Genomic DNA, 17,127 nt, shown 5'->3' on the forward strand with positions numbered 1-17,127 from the left:
GGCAAGACAGCACAAAATTGCACGAACCCTGTGGTTAACACACATGTAGCAGTCCAATGATCGGAATACTTAACTGGATATTTATTTAATAGGTGTATAAACCTTTTGTGTTTCTGGGTATAGGAATAAATGTACCCTGTGCACAAATTATTTCTGCTAGCTTAACATGATATTATTTCTATCTTCCCCTAAAATACTTGCATTTGCAGTTTTATGTGTCATGTATTGCAGCTCTACAGGACTGCGTGCAGTGGCACAATTTTTCTGCTGTTTTGTGACTTGTAAGTCAAGACATGAGCAATTCTGCTGTGTGAGCTGGGATACAGCATAGGCTTGTGCTACAGCTTTGTCAGGCACATCCTCACATCTGCAGCGCAGTTAGTGACAGTAAAAGCTGTTTTAAAATGGAATTCCCGGTGTTTGATGGCATTTTTTGTACTGCAAGCCTGAGTGGCGTCGAAGGCGGGACAGCTGCAGTAGTGAGAAGCTGCTTGGGTTCTGGTGATGGACATGATCAAGGCAAACAGTGGTGGAAACACCAACTAGGGGTTGATAGAGTTTATTCCCTCCCTTTTGCAGAGGTCTTGATGAGTCCTTAGACATGTCTATAATGCATATTTGTCCCTGGTGTGAACGTGGGGACTTGGCTTGCTAAGCCTCCTGCCTTGCTATTTTGTAGTTGTGATATTCGATTAGAATTTTTATATGCATGCTCACTCTCAGCCATGGTTTTCCTAGGACCCTGCAACTCTCCATTTGTTTCCTCATCACAGGAGTGTCCTGAGAGGGGTCCCAAGGTGGTGGGGGACCAGTAGTTGCCACTGCAACAGCTCATCCATCTACAACCAATCCTGTGTAAGAGCACACAGATGAGCATAACTAGTTTTAGCAGTTTCTGTGTTGTCATAATTCTACCAATCTGTAGATGCCATATGTACGTAGGTAACACAGCCCTGTTCAACCTGGTCTAAGGTAACTTTCTTAATTTGTGAGATACATGTCTTTAGAAAAGGTTCAGGCAAATAAAAATAGCAGTGCTCTTGTTAGGATTAGGGTTTTATGCTGAGTAGAAATATGAGGTTAGTTTCCAGTCTTGGGATTACTGGGTTGTGTCACAAGGCTGGAATTTTGTTATTAAACACTTGGCATGTTCTGCTGTTCTTTCAGCTAGCAACACAAATATAGCCGGCACCAGGCTCCACATATCCTGAGGATGAGTAGAAGAGAGTGAAGAATTGATTATAAAAGTTTTTGTGGAAACTCAGAACAAAAAGCAGAAGGGTATTTGTCTAGTTCTTCACTTCCAGCCGTTGCTTTAGTCCACCTGAATGCATGTACTGGTACATAGGTTCTGTTTACGCTGTCAGATTAATGACCTGGAAGTTGTCAGCTCTCATTTCAATTTGCAGAGCTGTCCTTGGAAACAGAGTGCGCCTTGTGCTGTGGAATCCCTACTGCTTGGCTCTGCTGTATTGCAAGGAGAGGTGCGGGGACTTTTTTGAACCATCTATGAAGTTTATTTGGTAGCAAAGCTGTTGGCATTTCTGTTTTATGAATGTCCTCAAATCGAAGGCAGTTTTATGCATTACCTCATTTATTATTTTAACAGGGCAAACCTGATCTAGTGACAAGCTCTGCCCCCAGGCATTTTTAAATGACCTGCTTGGATTCTTTTGTGAGTGCAGAAGAAAGGACTTCTGCACAGCCTGAGGGGTGCCATCAGCAGGGCCCCAGCCAGGGAGGTGCCCTTTCACCTTCTCCTGAGGACTGGTGACTTCATTTTCTTTGGACCACAATTCCCTTTTCACTGATGATTAGGAGCTGAGAGAGGGGGACCGATTTCCTCCTTAGTGTTATGGGACAGTTCACTCATGTTGCTTGCTCACTTGTCCAAGGTAGAAGGCAAGGCCTGGAGATGATAGGTTTTGTTCTCCTCTCTGAATGTTTGCCACGCAGACGCTCCCAGGCACTTAATAAGCTGTTAACAGCCATATTACAAAAGAACAGGAATCATGCAGTTAAGAGTCCCAGGGACTGTATGGTTCTGGTATCGGTGATGGTCCTGCTCTGAGCAGGAGGTGGGACTATGGATCTCCAGAGATCCCTCCCACCCGATGTCTCTGGGATCCTCTGTCCACATGCTTTCTGCTGTGTGCAGTGCCACATAACCCAGCATCTCTTCTGGGTGCATATGCTGAAACGTAACACATTTTTTGTGTGTTTTCTGCATGTTCTCACATGCGCTAGAGGAGCTGTGCCCTGAGTTCCTTGGATTTTCTAGAAAATGGTATTTTCTAGGGCTGCCCATGCCACTTTTACATAGTAGGACTCAGCCAAGTCTTCTGAAGGTGCAAGGTAGGGGAGCAAAGCTCACATGCACTGTGTCATCCTCTGGTAATGCTTGGTACCTGCAATTATGACTGAATTTCTCATGATCTCTTCAACTTCATTTTCTTTCCTTGCCTTGGAAGTCTTGCATGTCTGCATATTTACAGTTGGAGTTTGATTTTTCTTTTCTTTTTTGAGGAGGGAGGAAAATAAAGTATTTGGATCAGCTGAGTCCATACAAGAAACAGGGCTTTCACTCTGGGAGTCTAGAGAAATTAATTTTCTGCTATTGCCAGGGGAATCTCTAATGTCATTTTTAAGCAATGAGAAGTATGTAACTGACAGTGAGTAAAGAATTCTTGAACTGAGCAGTGTTGTCTCCCAGCTCTGCCAGGCCTCAGCAGCCAACATCCCTTGTAGGCAGGGCTCATCACCATTTATTTCTTGAGATGTTAGCTTGTTAATTTTATTTTTTCTTGCTGAGAACAATGGCTTCCTAAAAGTTAAGCAGCAGTCATTTAGCATTGCAGAAACTGACATCTGGCAATGTAACAAGATATGCATTCCCAGTAGTATATATTCACACCTGGGCCCTCTGCTGTCCCCAAATGCTCCAGCACTCAGAAGCTACATCTTTGCAGCTGCCTCTAAGTTGGGCTGTTCTGGATTGGTTTTGGGAGCACGTTCAGAGCTGAGAGGTCTGTGCAGCTGGTACCAAGAACAAGTTGCCATGCTTCTGTGAAAAGGGTACGTCAGTGTGAGCTCTGCTGAAGCACATTAGAGTCTCCAGTTGGCGTTGAACCTTCCTTCCATTTCTCCCAGGTCTGGGAGGCAGAATCGAGAGCATGTTGCTCTGCCAACACTTTTGATTTCTGCCCTTTAATGTCTGTGATACCAAGTCTGCTTGATCTGTTCTAAAACCCCAGTGGAGCGCGGCTGCAAAATCCAAGTTAGTTGATATAACGTGCTCTGTCAGTAGGGAGATAGACACCTGGCTTCCGCTGCAGTTCTCCTATAAGCCTGGCACTGAAACAGTTCTCTCTTAGAGCTCACATCTGTTTTGCCATGGAGTATTCAGACCTTGAGATTGTTTCTAGAATTACTTGAATAGCTAGCTTAATTTGAAAGGTAATTAAGTAAATCATTGGAGAAAACAAATCCGTTCCAATTTACTTTGGCCTGTAAATGCCACTCCAGATCGTTCCACTCTTGTGTGGTTAGGATCAGAGTCCCCGCAACTTGCAGTGATTAAGCAGTAGATTTCCCCATCCTGGAAGATTCTGTCGGTGACCCTTTGATGACATCTCTGCAGGCTTATTAAGGACAGTGATGTTTTTTAGGGTAAGAATGTAATTACTGTTCTTAAGAAAGGCATGGTTTAAAGTTTGATTCGCTTGGGAAATTTAGAAGGCCACTAGCATTTCCTCTCACTACTTTCTCTGTTTGTTTCAAAGCACAAATAGCTCCTGATATCAAAGTTTGCCTATTACATTTAATGCAGTGCACGTACAATATCTTACAGTGTATTGCAGTAAAAAAATAGATATTAAAAGCTGATTCTGGTTATTATTTGTTAGAACGAGAGTGATGCTGGCCCTATGGAAACGAATGGCAAAGCCTTTACCAACTTCAATAGGACCAGAATTTGACTTTGTAAATTTCTGCTTCAGTGCTGTGGCACTTAAACCATAGAGCTTCAGGGAAACGTATTATTATGGATTTAGATTTCTGGTCCTACAAGCCAACATCTGCAACGAGGATTTAAGGATTTCTCAAGTCCTGCAAACAGATTTTCACTGAAGTGATTAAGCCAAATTTCAATCAGAACTTTTGTTCTTTCTTTGTGTGAACGCTCAATGTGCTAGGAATAAAAATATCTAAGTTGTGTTTTGCTTTTGTTGGTAATAAGCCTGTGCTGTGTTAATTGTATTTGGGATGATATATTACTTTCAGGCAGCAAAAGATTATAATGCCTGGCTTTGACATTCTTGTGTAGCAGTAGTTTGCTGTGTTGCACACAGAGTTCTGGCAATAGTTTGAATTTATTCAGAGAGCCATGAGTGAGGCAGGTTCCAATTCACTGCACTCTTGATGCAATCTGCATCCTGCAGGCAAAACTGCATTATAAGAAGTCGGCTTCAGATGATATTTCATAGTCAGAAATCCAGCCCTAATGTATACTTTTCTCCTATTTTGTTACACTTGACAATAGGTGGTTTTTACTGAACGTGAAGTTTTCTGCTGTTGGCTTTGTGGATTTCCGTGGGCTGGGATGTGTAATTTGGTCTTCCATTCAGATAAAATGCAATGATTAGACTCACATAATCCTGCTGCTCCTAAAGACACGGTAGCTAATTATGTGTTTGAGCCCTGTGGGTTTGCAACTGCTGCAAGTTAACACGCAGATTTTCGAAAGATTTTACAAAGTCCCCTTTCTCCTTGGGGAACCCGACCTTAGCTATTGAGAGGAAAAAATTACTTTATCCCTGGATCCTAGGGTTTTAAGATCTTTTCCTATACTGTATACAGATGCTGAGAATAATTGAGGGTAGGGACATAGTGTCCATGATAAAATTGCCTGTCCTTTTCAAAGCACCCTTTAGCCTATCTTCTCTGTGAGGCCAACCCTTGCCTCCCTGGGAAAATTTGAGAAAGCAAACTGTGTTTGATTGTGTTTCATCATGCCCTGAAGCTCAGCAAGCCAGTCTCTGTCAAATTATGGCTGCATTTGACTTTCAAATTTGAAAATCCATTATGAAAACCTCCTGTTTCCATCTAAGTGTCGCTAGTGAAAATGAAGTCTGGCCTGCTGCATTCTTTGTTACAAATTCCCTCTTTTCTGGTTAAACTGTTCTCTCCGTGTCAGAGAGAACTTTCTCATCCCAAAGCCTTGGTGTCCCTATAAAAACAGTGAAGCAAGCTTTCTTTTTGGTCTTTCTCGAACTGTCATCCTTCCCTGTATGGAATATTTCTGGTAGGTGGGGAGCAGGGAGAGCTGACTATCAAAGGGACTGGGAGGTGGTGGGGAGAAGCGTTCTCTGTGGTCTTCTGGATATTCAGCTGAGGAAGATGTTGCTTTTGTTAGCATCTTAGAGCTTCGTCTAAAAACCTCCAGAGAGAAATTTAATAATCTAAAATTAAATCTAAAAAGGTATGTTGGTCTATAGAGCACAAATGGCCTTTCCTCAATCCTGGGATTATCAAAGTACATGCGTACGAGAACCCCACCACTCCAAGTTTAAGTAACAGGAAGCTCAAAAGTTTTTTTTAGGTTTGCAGCTAAAGGCCAGCAATTCTTTAAAAAGCATTCTTTTTAAATTCTATCAACGCCTTATAGTATTTTCCAGCAAAACCTCTGGTTGCTTCATTATTTCTCACTGTTGTTACTCTGCAACGCCTAGAAGTTGTGTTCCTGTGTGAGAACATACTTTCAAGAGTGAAGCAGCAAAAGGCTATGCATGTGCTGTACAGAGCAAGCAGGCTGAGAGAAGGAGCCAGGCAATGAGACACCTTGGATGAGTAGTGAGTGGAAGCCAAAGAGGAGCAGCCAGCAAGTATCAGCTGCAGCGTAGGCTCTTCTGGGCAGCAGCTGTTTGGCTCAGCCAGATGCAAACAGTGGTTAGGAGGGACCGGAAGAAGAATGCAAAACACATTTCTGAGAAGGGAGGTAATGCCTGTCGCATCAAGTGGGGTTTTGTTTCATTTGGAAATCTCTGTTCTGTTCGTAGCTCTCCAAGACGTTTTGGAAGCAAAGTCTTAGTCACTGATTTTTGTCTCCTCGGGTCCCTTTGAACCCCAGTGTCCTCCAATTAAAATTGAGAATGAATGTGGTGTTGAGGACAGATGTATAAGCAGAGACAGAAAAGTCACTCGAATATGTCTGGCATGGAGCAAAAGATACTCTTGAGTTTTGTGTGTATAGTCTTGATTCGTTTGTCTTCTGTATGGTTGCTGGAACTTCATGAATCATATTAATGCCATCTCTGAACTTCCTTCAGCCTTACATGTCCCAGGCCTAACTAATACTTTGTTATTTTTAAACTAGTATTTGGAAGGACAACATACACTGTAGATAATTACAGTGAAAATAAAGCATACTGCAAAAAATGTCTCCAAAACCCAAACTGGTTGCAGACAGACGTGACCAGTAATAGTATACATGTATTTAAAATGTGCTGCATGCTTGACACACACAGAGTTGCGGGCAAGAAATAGAGGAAGATTGTTGGTTTTGGAAAGCCTCTGTAAAAGAGCCGCTGCTTATGAAATTGGTGTGGACATAGGCTAGAGAAGTATAATTGGGAAGTGTGGGAGGAAGATGATGTTATAAGGTGGGAATTGTCTCAGTAAAGGGAGTGACAGCAGTATCTCATTTATTATGAATAGCGAACAGACAATTGCTGACAACAAAGTGAGCAGGAACACAAGTTTATCCACAAACAAGTAATGTGCATTCAATTAGAGCAGGCAGTGGAAATGCAGCTCTGAAGCAGTTCCTTTCCTTCAGGAAATAACCCAAGTTTAATAATGCATTAATAATACTTTAATAATGCCAGATAATAATGTTTTTTTCTTTAGTGATAGCATGGTATTCATTGAAGAAAATTTGGCTCAGATTATTCTGAACAGTTCCCAGAAGGGAACAATGGGCTCTTATCATTATAGCAGTATTTAATTATGGAATCGATGCTGACCGAGCCCTAACTGTATAAAGACATAAATGATACCTTCAACTCTGGAGCTGCAGTAGCCAGTGAGGCATTGACTTGTGTTTGGTAGGAATGAGCTTCTGCATGAAAAAATGACCTTTATGATATTTTGCTTGCCTTGAATGATAGCATACACAGAGCGCACTTTGAAATACCCATGCTTATTTTCTTAGTTGGACTTCACAATTTCAGAGCTTCAGACTACTGATTTTTTTCTCTTCATTTTCAGTTTTTATATCTGACAGCCCTAGACAAAGTCTTTATAAAAGTAAAATGTGCAGAATTGAGATTTTCTTGAATTCATTAAGTAGTGTTTGTGTCCACAGTACAAATCCTACCTTTTAGCAAATGTTAATCATTATAGTACTGCATTTGAGGGCATTACTTAAAATCTTAGGCACACTTTTAGAGTTAATTCTGGTCAGATGAAGTTATTTGCTTCCAGTTCGAATTAATCCTTTTGCCAGAATTTTAGCTGGACAGCACACAAAGCTTATTTTATGAAGTAAGAGCCCAGGTGCTATTATGAGTGTGTGCAGATTATCATCACCTCCCACTGGACCAAACAGAACCCTTGTGGCTTCCAGGTTTTATTTTTAAATCATCTGCACTCCTAGGACAAGAAGTGTGATAAAATTAGCTGTACATTTTTATCTTTAAACTGGCTTTGAAACTTGTAACTGGCTTAAAAACTGTTTGAGAGTGGAACATAAAACTTATTTTCTACTTCTGGGACTCATGGTTGCTTGTGGCCTATCTACCGGGATGGCTAGTGGAAAGACAGAGTGGTAGCTGCAGAAATTCACTTGCTTCTCATAAAGAGCCAAGACATGTTAGGAGACTCTTTGGCACCTAAATCTCCTTTCTATGAATCACAGAAAGCAGTAGAGGGCCTTTTCCCCAGAATGCAGTCTTTTTTTCTTCACTGTGTTTTATTAGGAGTATTGGGTGGGTCTGTTGCAGAAGTGTATGCTCTATGGCTAAATGCTCTTTTAGAGCGTCCTATAGAGGTGTGTTCTATCTGTGTCCATAGCAGCTTCTCACCACTTAACTCTTTTAAAATATACTTTTCATACCAGCTCCCAATAGGGTGGACTTTTGTTTCTGATAGTTAAAGCGGAGAGATGGGTCTGAGAATGAGATCATTTTGCTTCATGTCTGGTATGGTGTGCTCCTCACCATGTAGTTGGATAAACTCCAGTTTTGCCAGCACGGTTGATGGAAACTGTCCAACTTCGGGTCAGTGATTCAGAATTTGGAATATCTTGGGCAAAGCTGAGAGATCTTTCATGCTGGAAATCACTGTTCAGGAAATCCTCTTTGGGTTTTGATAGCAAATGTTAAAATGTGCTTGTGAATAATTCTGGCACTAGAAAATACTTCTCATCAAGAGAAGGCAAAGCTTATGCGGGAGGGGCACGTGAACAACTCAAACAGCATGTGCACCACGAGAGTCCTAGGTAGAAATGGCCTATCTGTTAAATCCCATGGGCCACTGCCCTTCGAGTTTGGTTAGCAAAGCTCCACTAAGCATTGTGTTGCGTAAGTGATTATTATTGTTCCTTGGTTTCGTGACTATCCAAAATAAGGTTTGAAGTGTCAGCTATCTCAAGGAGAGATGATATCCAATATGAGGAAAACTGTCTAAGCTGTGCTCAGACTGAGAGCTCACTCTGTGCGAGGAAGGTACACAGGCTGCCTTCTCTTGATCTAAGTCCAGCCAGGCTCCTGTGTATTAAACAGTATTCTCTTCTGAGAGTCTAGAAGTGGACATTCCCAAGCTGTTCCTCATTGATAGTTCCTTCCCTGAAGCCTTGGCCAGTGTGGAGGTTCCTGGGTTGAGTCACTTGTTAGCATCTGGGAGGCCCTTGTTTAATCTCCTTTCCAGGAAACCCGCGTGGAGCTCTCCTACTTTCTAAGAACAGTCCTGAGTGCTCAGACCTGGAGTTTTTCACCAGGATCAGGAACTCAGTAGGTAATCACTGGGCAGGTGACTACTGGAAAACGAGGTTGAAAAAGAACCATTTTGCTGTCTCAGGTAGTCTGGGGCCAGCATCTCCAGAAGGGTATCTCCTTGACATCAGGGAAATACACTGTGGGTTTCTCTTTGCTTTTGCTAAACCATCTGTTTGGTATTTGGTTACCAGCTGTAAGCTGTAACTCTCCGGCAGGCAACCAAGGTGCCACATACAATCCAGGCAAGAAGTTTCCTAACTTCTCAAGGTTTCCAAAGCACCAATGTAGAGAAATGTGTACAAAAATGAAACGGGACATAAACGTGCTGTCATTTGGAGAAAAAGGACAGATGCGGCAGTTTTCTTGGTGTAAAATTTTGAGAAAAGCAGTTAACTTTGGCTCTAGGAGAATAAGAGAAAGTATAAAGAACTACATTTACACAGGCAGAAAGGAACTCTTTAGGTTCAGGCTAAACACAGAGGTGATACTACAAATGCTAAAAAAGGAGCGTTAAGCCAGCTGGGTAAATTGTTGCAATGTCGTGACAGGGTATTTCCATTTCAGTGTAGAGTTGGTTAGCGTCGGTTTGGTATGGCAGTCCAGGATGAGGATTTTACATCCTTTTGACAAGTCACATGCTGTGGGTAACAAGTGTGTGTAAGAAGTGTGTATGTACTTCAGTCTCATTATCTTGCACACGTGTGTCTGTAAACAGGAGAGTACAGCTGCAGACCTTGTCAGGGAGAACAGCCTGATGTCCTGTATGTTCTCAAATAATTAGCATTTAATTCCCTACAGCACTCCTATCCCTCCTCTCCTCTCCTGGCAGTTATAACCATCTCCGTCCATTATTCTTCTGCAGATTAGGATCTCTTCACATGGATCAAAAGTGAGAGCCCTTACGACTTATATAGTCTTTCCAAATCTCAATAGTTGATTTAAGAGTTGACCTGTTTGCTTATAAAAGTCAGTTCCAGTAACTTACTTCTTGTAGGAAATAGAGGCCTAAGAACAAGACTGGTCTGGTTTAAAAGAAGGAAAATAAACCCAGAATCCTGTACCTCAGCTATGGTACCTTTTGTCCGATTCTGTTATAAATCACCTTTATCTGCTTGCAGTGCTTTTTCTCTTTGAAAATGTCCTGACAAAGGCTTGATGCAGCTGCTTTGGCTTGTGTGAAATTGCAGTATTGAATCTGACCCATCAAACGATGCGTTGCTGTGCTCCTTGTCTACGATTCCCTCCCAGTAATGGCACGTGCAGTTATAGTGCTGTGTGCGCTTTTGGTATGCTTATAAACAGATTTTTGTGTGATCAGAGGGAGAGAGGGAAATGATCTGCAGCTCAGGGACTGCCTGAAGTTCACATTGCCTTTGTGCAGGTCAGGGGTAGCTCTGCAGAGCCAGGAGAGGTTCAGATGGCAAAAGGGAATGGAAATGAAAGGGAGCACATCCACCAGGATGAAGTAGCCTCAGGCTCTTGCTCTTCTGTATACCCTCACATTGAGAGCCTGATTAGGTATTTTCATTGATCAGCTGGGGTGATAGAGAGAATAGAGACTACACATATTAAATTGCTTAATGACAAGCTGAGTGGCCCTCCAGCTGTGTTGGAGGAGAGGATTAGGAGTTAGTGCCTTCAGGGTGCTCAGTACCTTTCTGATATTTTGCAGAAAATGTGGTGAGTCCAAGATGTTCAATCCTTTTGTGTAGAATTAAAACCACTACAGTAGTAAGAAAAAGAGGGGAGGGTTCATATGGGAGCATAGTTCAGATGATTAAAAAAGTGCCCATGCAATTGATGCTATCCACTTAGTGAGATCAGTTATTTTGCCATAGTGTTTGTAGCCTCAGTGTCCAAGAGTACACTGATGTAGTTGTCTAAAAACCTTCATGCATCATTCTTCACATCTTTATTCTATGATTAGAATTCCAGTAGAGCCTTTGTTTGACCTGAAAGTCCTCTGTATTTTGAAATAGTTAGAAAAGCTGGAAACTCCAGTGGCTTGGTGAAAAGTTGTCGATGAGGCATTTTATTTTTAAAACCCGCATTTATGAAAACATGGCTTCTGTGGTTCTCTGATATGGTTGCATCATACTTTGCAGGATATTGGCAGAAAATGTTGAAATTAGCTTGAGACTTCTTGTTTCACAAGCAAAATGTACATAATTAGAATACTTGAAGGCAAAAGCATTTATTGCAGTTCTAGGTATTTAAGTTAGTGGCACAGTCAAGTGAGATGCGCACGGATAAAGGCAGAGAACTGCACCCATTCATTTCTGTTTGGTATCACTGGCACCATCTCCCTGTACACCAGAGTTTCTAAATAATCCTAAATGAAAAGGATTTTGTAAAAATCCACTAACAGTCTTGTGCAGTATTGTCATTTTGTTTTTTAATTGCTAACAATTGCGCTCAAACTGTGAATGTTCACAAAATCATAGGAGTCTTTGCTGGAGGGACCTCTGCAGGTCTCTAGTCCGAAGTGGGACTATTGTCAGCACTAGATCAGATCAGCTGTGGCTTGGTCTAGCCAAGTCTTGGGACCCACCAAAGACATGGAGACCTCCCGCCTCTGTGATGACCCATTGCGGGACTGCACCGTCTGGCGGGGGAAGAATCTGAATGTCCCAAACCACCGCACGTGGCTGTGGCACTTTGGTGTGCATGTCATGCGGCACTACAGAGTTTGGCTCCATTGTCTCTGTAACTCCCTTCACGTAGTTATAGGTTGCTCCCAGATTGGCCCCCCTATCTCCTCTGCAGCAGACTGAACCAGCCCAGCTCCCTTCATCTCTCTTCACAGACCGTGTGCCCCAGGCCCTGACCATCTTGATAGCCTCTGCTGGCCCCTCTCCAGGTTCCCCACATCCATCTTTGCCTGAGAGAAGAGAAGGGGACCCAAAACTTTACATGGTATTCCAGCTATGGTCTCACCAATGCTGAACAAAAGGTGACAGAACTTTCCTCAGTGCCCTGACCACACTCCCCAAATTTGGCTTAGGTTTGCTTGATTTGCAGTGTTCCTCTAATACTTCTATTTTTCTTCCTTAACTTCTTTGCATCTGGGTTTTTTTTCTTAAATCATTTCACAGGCTGCTGTTGCTGCTTTACGGACTACCAGGCACCACAAATTCTCAAGCACCATGCAAGGCTCCTTCTGTACTTAATGGAGGCAGAAAAGCCCCTCTCAATTTTTCCCACCTATCCCAAACACCTACCATTGCATGGACTGAATTTCCTTCCGGAGGTGCCTCTCTCCCTGTAGATTTTAAAGGGAGCGTAGACAACTCTGTCAGACAGCTAAAGCTGGAAAAAATTAATCTCACCCTAAGTGGGGAGATGAAAGGCTTCTATTTGCTCGAGCTATTATGTTTTAAATGTGGTTGAGAGTTGGCAAGTACTGATAGAAGAAAACATATTGCTCTCCAGGAAGAGAGACAGGCCCAGCCTGAAAGCTACAGCCTGATGTGTCTTTTGAGTAGCGTGCAAGCAGGCATCTCTCCACATTTTTATCTTCCCGAAGCTGACCTTTCACTCTCTTTAATCTAATCTGGTGCCTGTGATCTTGCTGATTCAATTGCTGCGGCAGACAGGCAGTACTCACATGCACAGCCACGAGATGGACAAGGAGTGTGATGTTCCTGCACCAGTTTACACCCCTGTTTATCCTTTATCAGTCAGGCTTCTGACCAGGATCCAAGTAAACTATTGGTGTCACAAGAGAAAGCTTTTTCTAAGGAAACTGCCCTTTTGGTCATGAAAAGTGCATAATGCTTAGCATCCATCAGTGTGCTGTAAGTTTTGATGGCTTGTATGAGTTCCCACAGCACTGTAGTAAAAAAAAAAAATGCTGTGCTCTCACACGGTTCAAAATTGGATGATTTCTTCTCTTCCCTAGCTACATGAGCAGCTTCCAGGATTTTTTTAGGGTAAAGACCAGAGAGCCAATTAAACAGTTTACCACCTCCAGAAGGGAGAGTTCCTGTTGTCAGTGTTTCCTTGGTTGCACATGCTCTTGTCAGATCCGTCCTTAAGCCATTTTATCATGTTGGCAGAAAAACAGTCTGAAGAGTTTGGGGGACGCACAGGAGAGTTTGACAATTGCCAGAGGTTGGCAGGGAGTGCGAGGGCTGAGGGCGGGAGAAGGAACCCTCCTGTTTCTGGTGGCCATGGGGGTCAGATTGCTCAGCCACCTGTAGGACATGCCCAGCCATTCTGAACTGCACTTTTGTAAGGTAGGTTGGGGGTGATTAAGGAAGAATCCTCAACATCAGGCATCCGAGATCCTTTTTGCCACCAGGTGTGAGTTAATCATGTAACTTATTTATGCCTTTTAAGACCATTTTCCATCAGGTTATTTTCTTGTTTTGGTTTGAGGTTTTCTTTTTTGGGGAAAAAAAGTTAAATGTTTATAGATGTTTTTCCCCTTATAAAATAAAGTCTGTTTCCAGAACTGATTTACGCCTTCCTCAGCAACACTAGATATTCAAACAGAGCAGGCGCTTGGCAACAAAACTGGACTTAGAACTGAGATTTAGAAGTGAAACTTAGCTACAAGTGTGAAGAGGAGGAAGCTCACCAGGCTGGGGTAAATATGAGTTAAGCAAACCAACATGCAAAAAAACGGAAGGAAACTTCTTCATCTTTATACTCTCCTGTTTTAACTGAGATTATTAGTAACAGAGGCGACAGCTTCTTTAACATTATTGTATTGAATAACTCTTTAATTAGAAGAAACTATGAATAGTTGATGAATCCTTAGCCATACAGATGTCCTGGGATCTGCAGAATGAGAAACATCTTTCCAACAAGCATCTGTAATGCAGTACACATTGCACCGATTAAAACGCTGCCATCAAATTTGGATTCTGCACTGCATCTTGATATTAAAACCTTGTTGTGTCTGAACCGACATTTTGGGAAAAACAAAAAGCAGCTTGGATGTGGAGCACCAGCCCTAGCCTGAGTGTGCCAGACCACCGTCCAGCCATCGTCGGCCTAGGAACTTTGCCTGTCCCTGCTGCCAAGACGTACAGAGACCCACCCAAGTCTGAGCTGAAGTCATTGCAGAGCTCTGGGTAAATCTAGGGGATTCAAGCAAATATGCAGTCTCGCTGCTAACTGAGAAGAACGTTTGTTTCCTTGTTACCTGGTTGTGTTTCTTTCTGTATCTCTCATGTTGCCTTATTTTTGTGGGTTTGACAGTGGCATTTGCATTGTGGGAAATTACGTAAAGGCACACTTCTATTCAACTTTGGCAGAATGGGAAAAGAGGGGGAAACCATTTTCTGTAGTGAAATCAGAGGAGGGAAAATGATAGCTCAGTAGAGAAGGAAGAGCACCATTTCTTTAGGTTCCTCAGAGAGATGCTCCTAAAGCTGCTTTACCCAGCAGATACTGACAATGCAAATGAGACCTAAATTTTTAAAACCAGGTCATAGGCAGTTTACTGGAAGTACTGCCTGTATTTATAAAACGCCTTTCTGCCTGTGACCTAGATATTATTTCTTGCCACTGCTCAGAGGTGATACCTCCATCTCAGTGAAGGGGAATTACCCTCGGAGATGTTAAAAGGTATATTCAGGTACCTTGAGTGTATGAGGCTAAAGGATGGGGGGGCAGGAGGAGGTCCCCAGAGACTTATCTCATGGCCAGTTGCTTTTTCTAGAAAGTTGAGGGATAACAAGTATGTCTAACAGAGACATTCCAGTCCTTCTGATGTATGTCTGTTTAGCTGATTCAACTTCCACAATTAGGAAAGATTTGTTGCTGCTAATTTCCTGTACATCTGCTGCTCTCTCAGAAGCAGCATCTCTCTGGCAGCAGATTAGAATCAGGCTGCCACTGTCTGCCCTTGGGCAGTCAAGGGCAAACAGCGGCAAGCTGCAGCTGTCCCAGCAGGGAGAATAGAGCCCTCTGCTATAGTAGCACCCTCTGCTACTGGGCTTTGGATTTCACCATTGACTGGAACCTTCAACAGAGCAGAAGTTTAATTTGCAGAACTGGGGTCATTTTTAGATAACTTTAATTGCGTCTATTTAACAATTATTTTGGTCTAGAATTTTATTCAGACTATTGCTTTATTCTCTCCCGTCATTAGCCTTGAAAGCTATTCCTGGGTTTTGCCACTCATTGCTTTCAATTTTTTTGTTTCCTTCTCCATATTGCATTACCCTCCCCAGTGAATATATTGCCAGCAAGTTAGCAACAATCACAGGTCAATGGATGGATCAGGAAAAGGGATAAAGTCGCAGTGAGTGTGAGATGTAAGTTGCTGTTGGCCCAATGTCATTTTATTCCCTCAAACCAGATTTGAATCCAGTACCTGATAGCCTGGCTGCAAAGGACATGTATGTTCTTTTTGCAGACACTAAAATGTGGTTTAAGATGAATCCCATGCTAGGTGTTCAGCTCAAGAATGCATCTGCTCACGTTCAGTATTTGGGCTAATGAACAGTTTGGTCCTTTTCCACAATATGACGGACCAGGTGCATGCTTTTTAGAATAATTAGCAGCTTCTGTAAAATGGAGTTTTGTAGCCTGGCAGTACTTTTATCCAAAACTTTAAATGTATATTCACCTGTGCACCAGTAATAAATATAATTGTTCTTTTCATGAGAACATCTTTTGGATCCATTTTCTAAAGGTTGCCCTTCAGACTGAATCCTGCATCTGTGTTCAAATTCTGGCTGTTTGGCTCTTTGGCTGAGCCGTCAGATGATGGATGGGTTTGTTGCGCTGACAACTGCAGGTGATCTACTTCTGGCCTTGCAGCTATCTTACATAGTGTGGTGATTCAATGGGAGATTTAAATAAATTATTTCTGTTGCTGCAGAAGGCAAGAAGACAGTAATTTCAAACCAGAGCTGGATCTTGTGCCATGTGTTGTAGGACTGAACACACTGTGATAATACTAATGGCCTTGACTGAAAAAAGGTTAAAGTCTGGACTCTACTTGACAGTTGTTTCTGGTTAGGATTTTAAAGTTCTTTTGTGTTTCTGACTACCTGCACATGTGGGCATTTTTGCTCTGTAAGAAAGGATGCTTTCTTCTATTTTGAAAGGAAATTGTTTTGTCAGAAGAGTGTTCAGTCACAGACTGTGTGGCCTTTCATGGACTTCTGTAGCTATTCCTAAACATTTCTCATGTGTATGTAGCCCTGATTGCTATCAACATCTTTCTCATACAGTCTTTTCATGAGTGGCCTGCAAGTTAGTAAGACAGGGAAAGGGTAAGGTAGAAGCATAATCGTGACAGACCCTTCCAAATTTGAGGCAAGGTCCTTAGAAATGGTGGTTAGAAGAGCCCTCTGGTCCAACCTGCTGTGTGAAGGAAGGCTGTTGCCGTGGCATTGTCAAGTGGGCTCTGAAGACCTCTAAGGATGGAGATGTCGCCACAAGGTGAGATCAAAGTGTTCTAGTACTTCACTGTCCTTTGAACTCCGTCGGAAGAGAAAGCAGAGCACAGCCTCATTAGCAAATGGATTTTGAACCGCAGTGTTATGTTGATCCAACATTTGGAGAAAGACTGACATAAATTTCTCTTTACCCATTCAGCTTCTGTTTCATGGGGAATCTGATCTAGAGAGAAATAAGGATTTACAGTCTAGTCCACCTCATGATGCTGGATCCAAGGAGCATGCCCATGAAACCACGTCATTTTTGTTCATTGGTTGGCTCTTTGCTTATGTGGCAGGGCTGCAAAGGCAGAACAGCAGAAAAAAGGTGTTTGTTGGTAATAACTCCCCACTCCAGTTTGTGTTGTGTGTGCTCTTTTGGGGCAGTGTCTCCAGTTGGGCAGTAATTCTGGGAATCCAGAATTTGTCTTACGTAGAAGACCTGAGGTCTTGCAAGCAAATATAGAAACTTTGGGTTAACATTTTTTCTCTTTTGCTGAGAAGCAATGAATCTGGATTATATCCTTCTTGGTTTTCCTGGACCTTATTCACATGCCCTACCTAAATTACATGTTTTTGCAATTACAGATTGCAGTTGCAAAACTAATAGCCTGCAGATGCTATGCAAAAGCAGAGCTCTGCTGCAGTGAATTAGAGAAGGAGGGGAATTTCTTTTTATGGGTAGTAGTAATAAAACAATTAATTCCTTTTGGGTTTTACAACTTTGTAAAATC

General features: G+C 42.4%; 1 protein-coding gene across 1 annotated transcript in view; it reads left to right on the forward strand.

Moving 5' to 3' along the window:
- The window catches only part of ATF6 (activating transcription factor 6), an 83,047-nt gene that overhangs the window by 36,368 nt on the left and 29,552 nt on the right, over positions 1-17,127 (forward strand). The window lies entirely within an intron of this gene.

This window comes from Pygoscelis adeliae, unplaced genomic scaffold, assembly GCF_000699105.1.
Source record: "Pygoscelis adeliae isolate BGI_AS28 unplaced genomic scaffold, ASM69910v1 Scaffold402, whole genome shotgun sequence".
NCBI lineage: Eukaryota > Metazoa > Chordata > Aves > Sphenisciformes > Spheniscidae > Pygoscelis > Pygoscelis adeliae.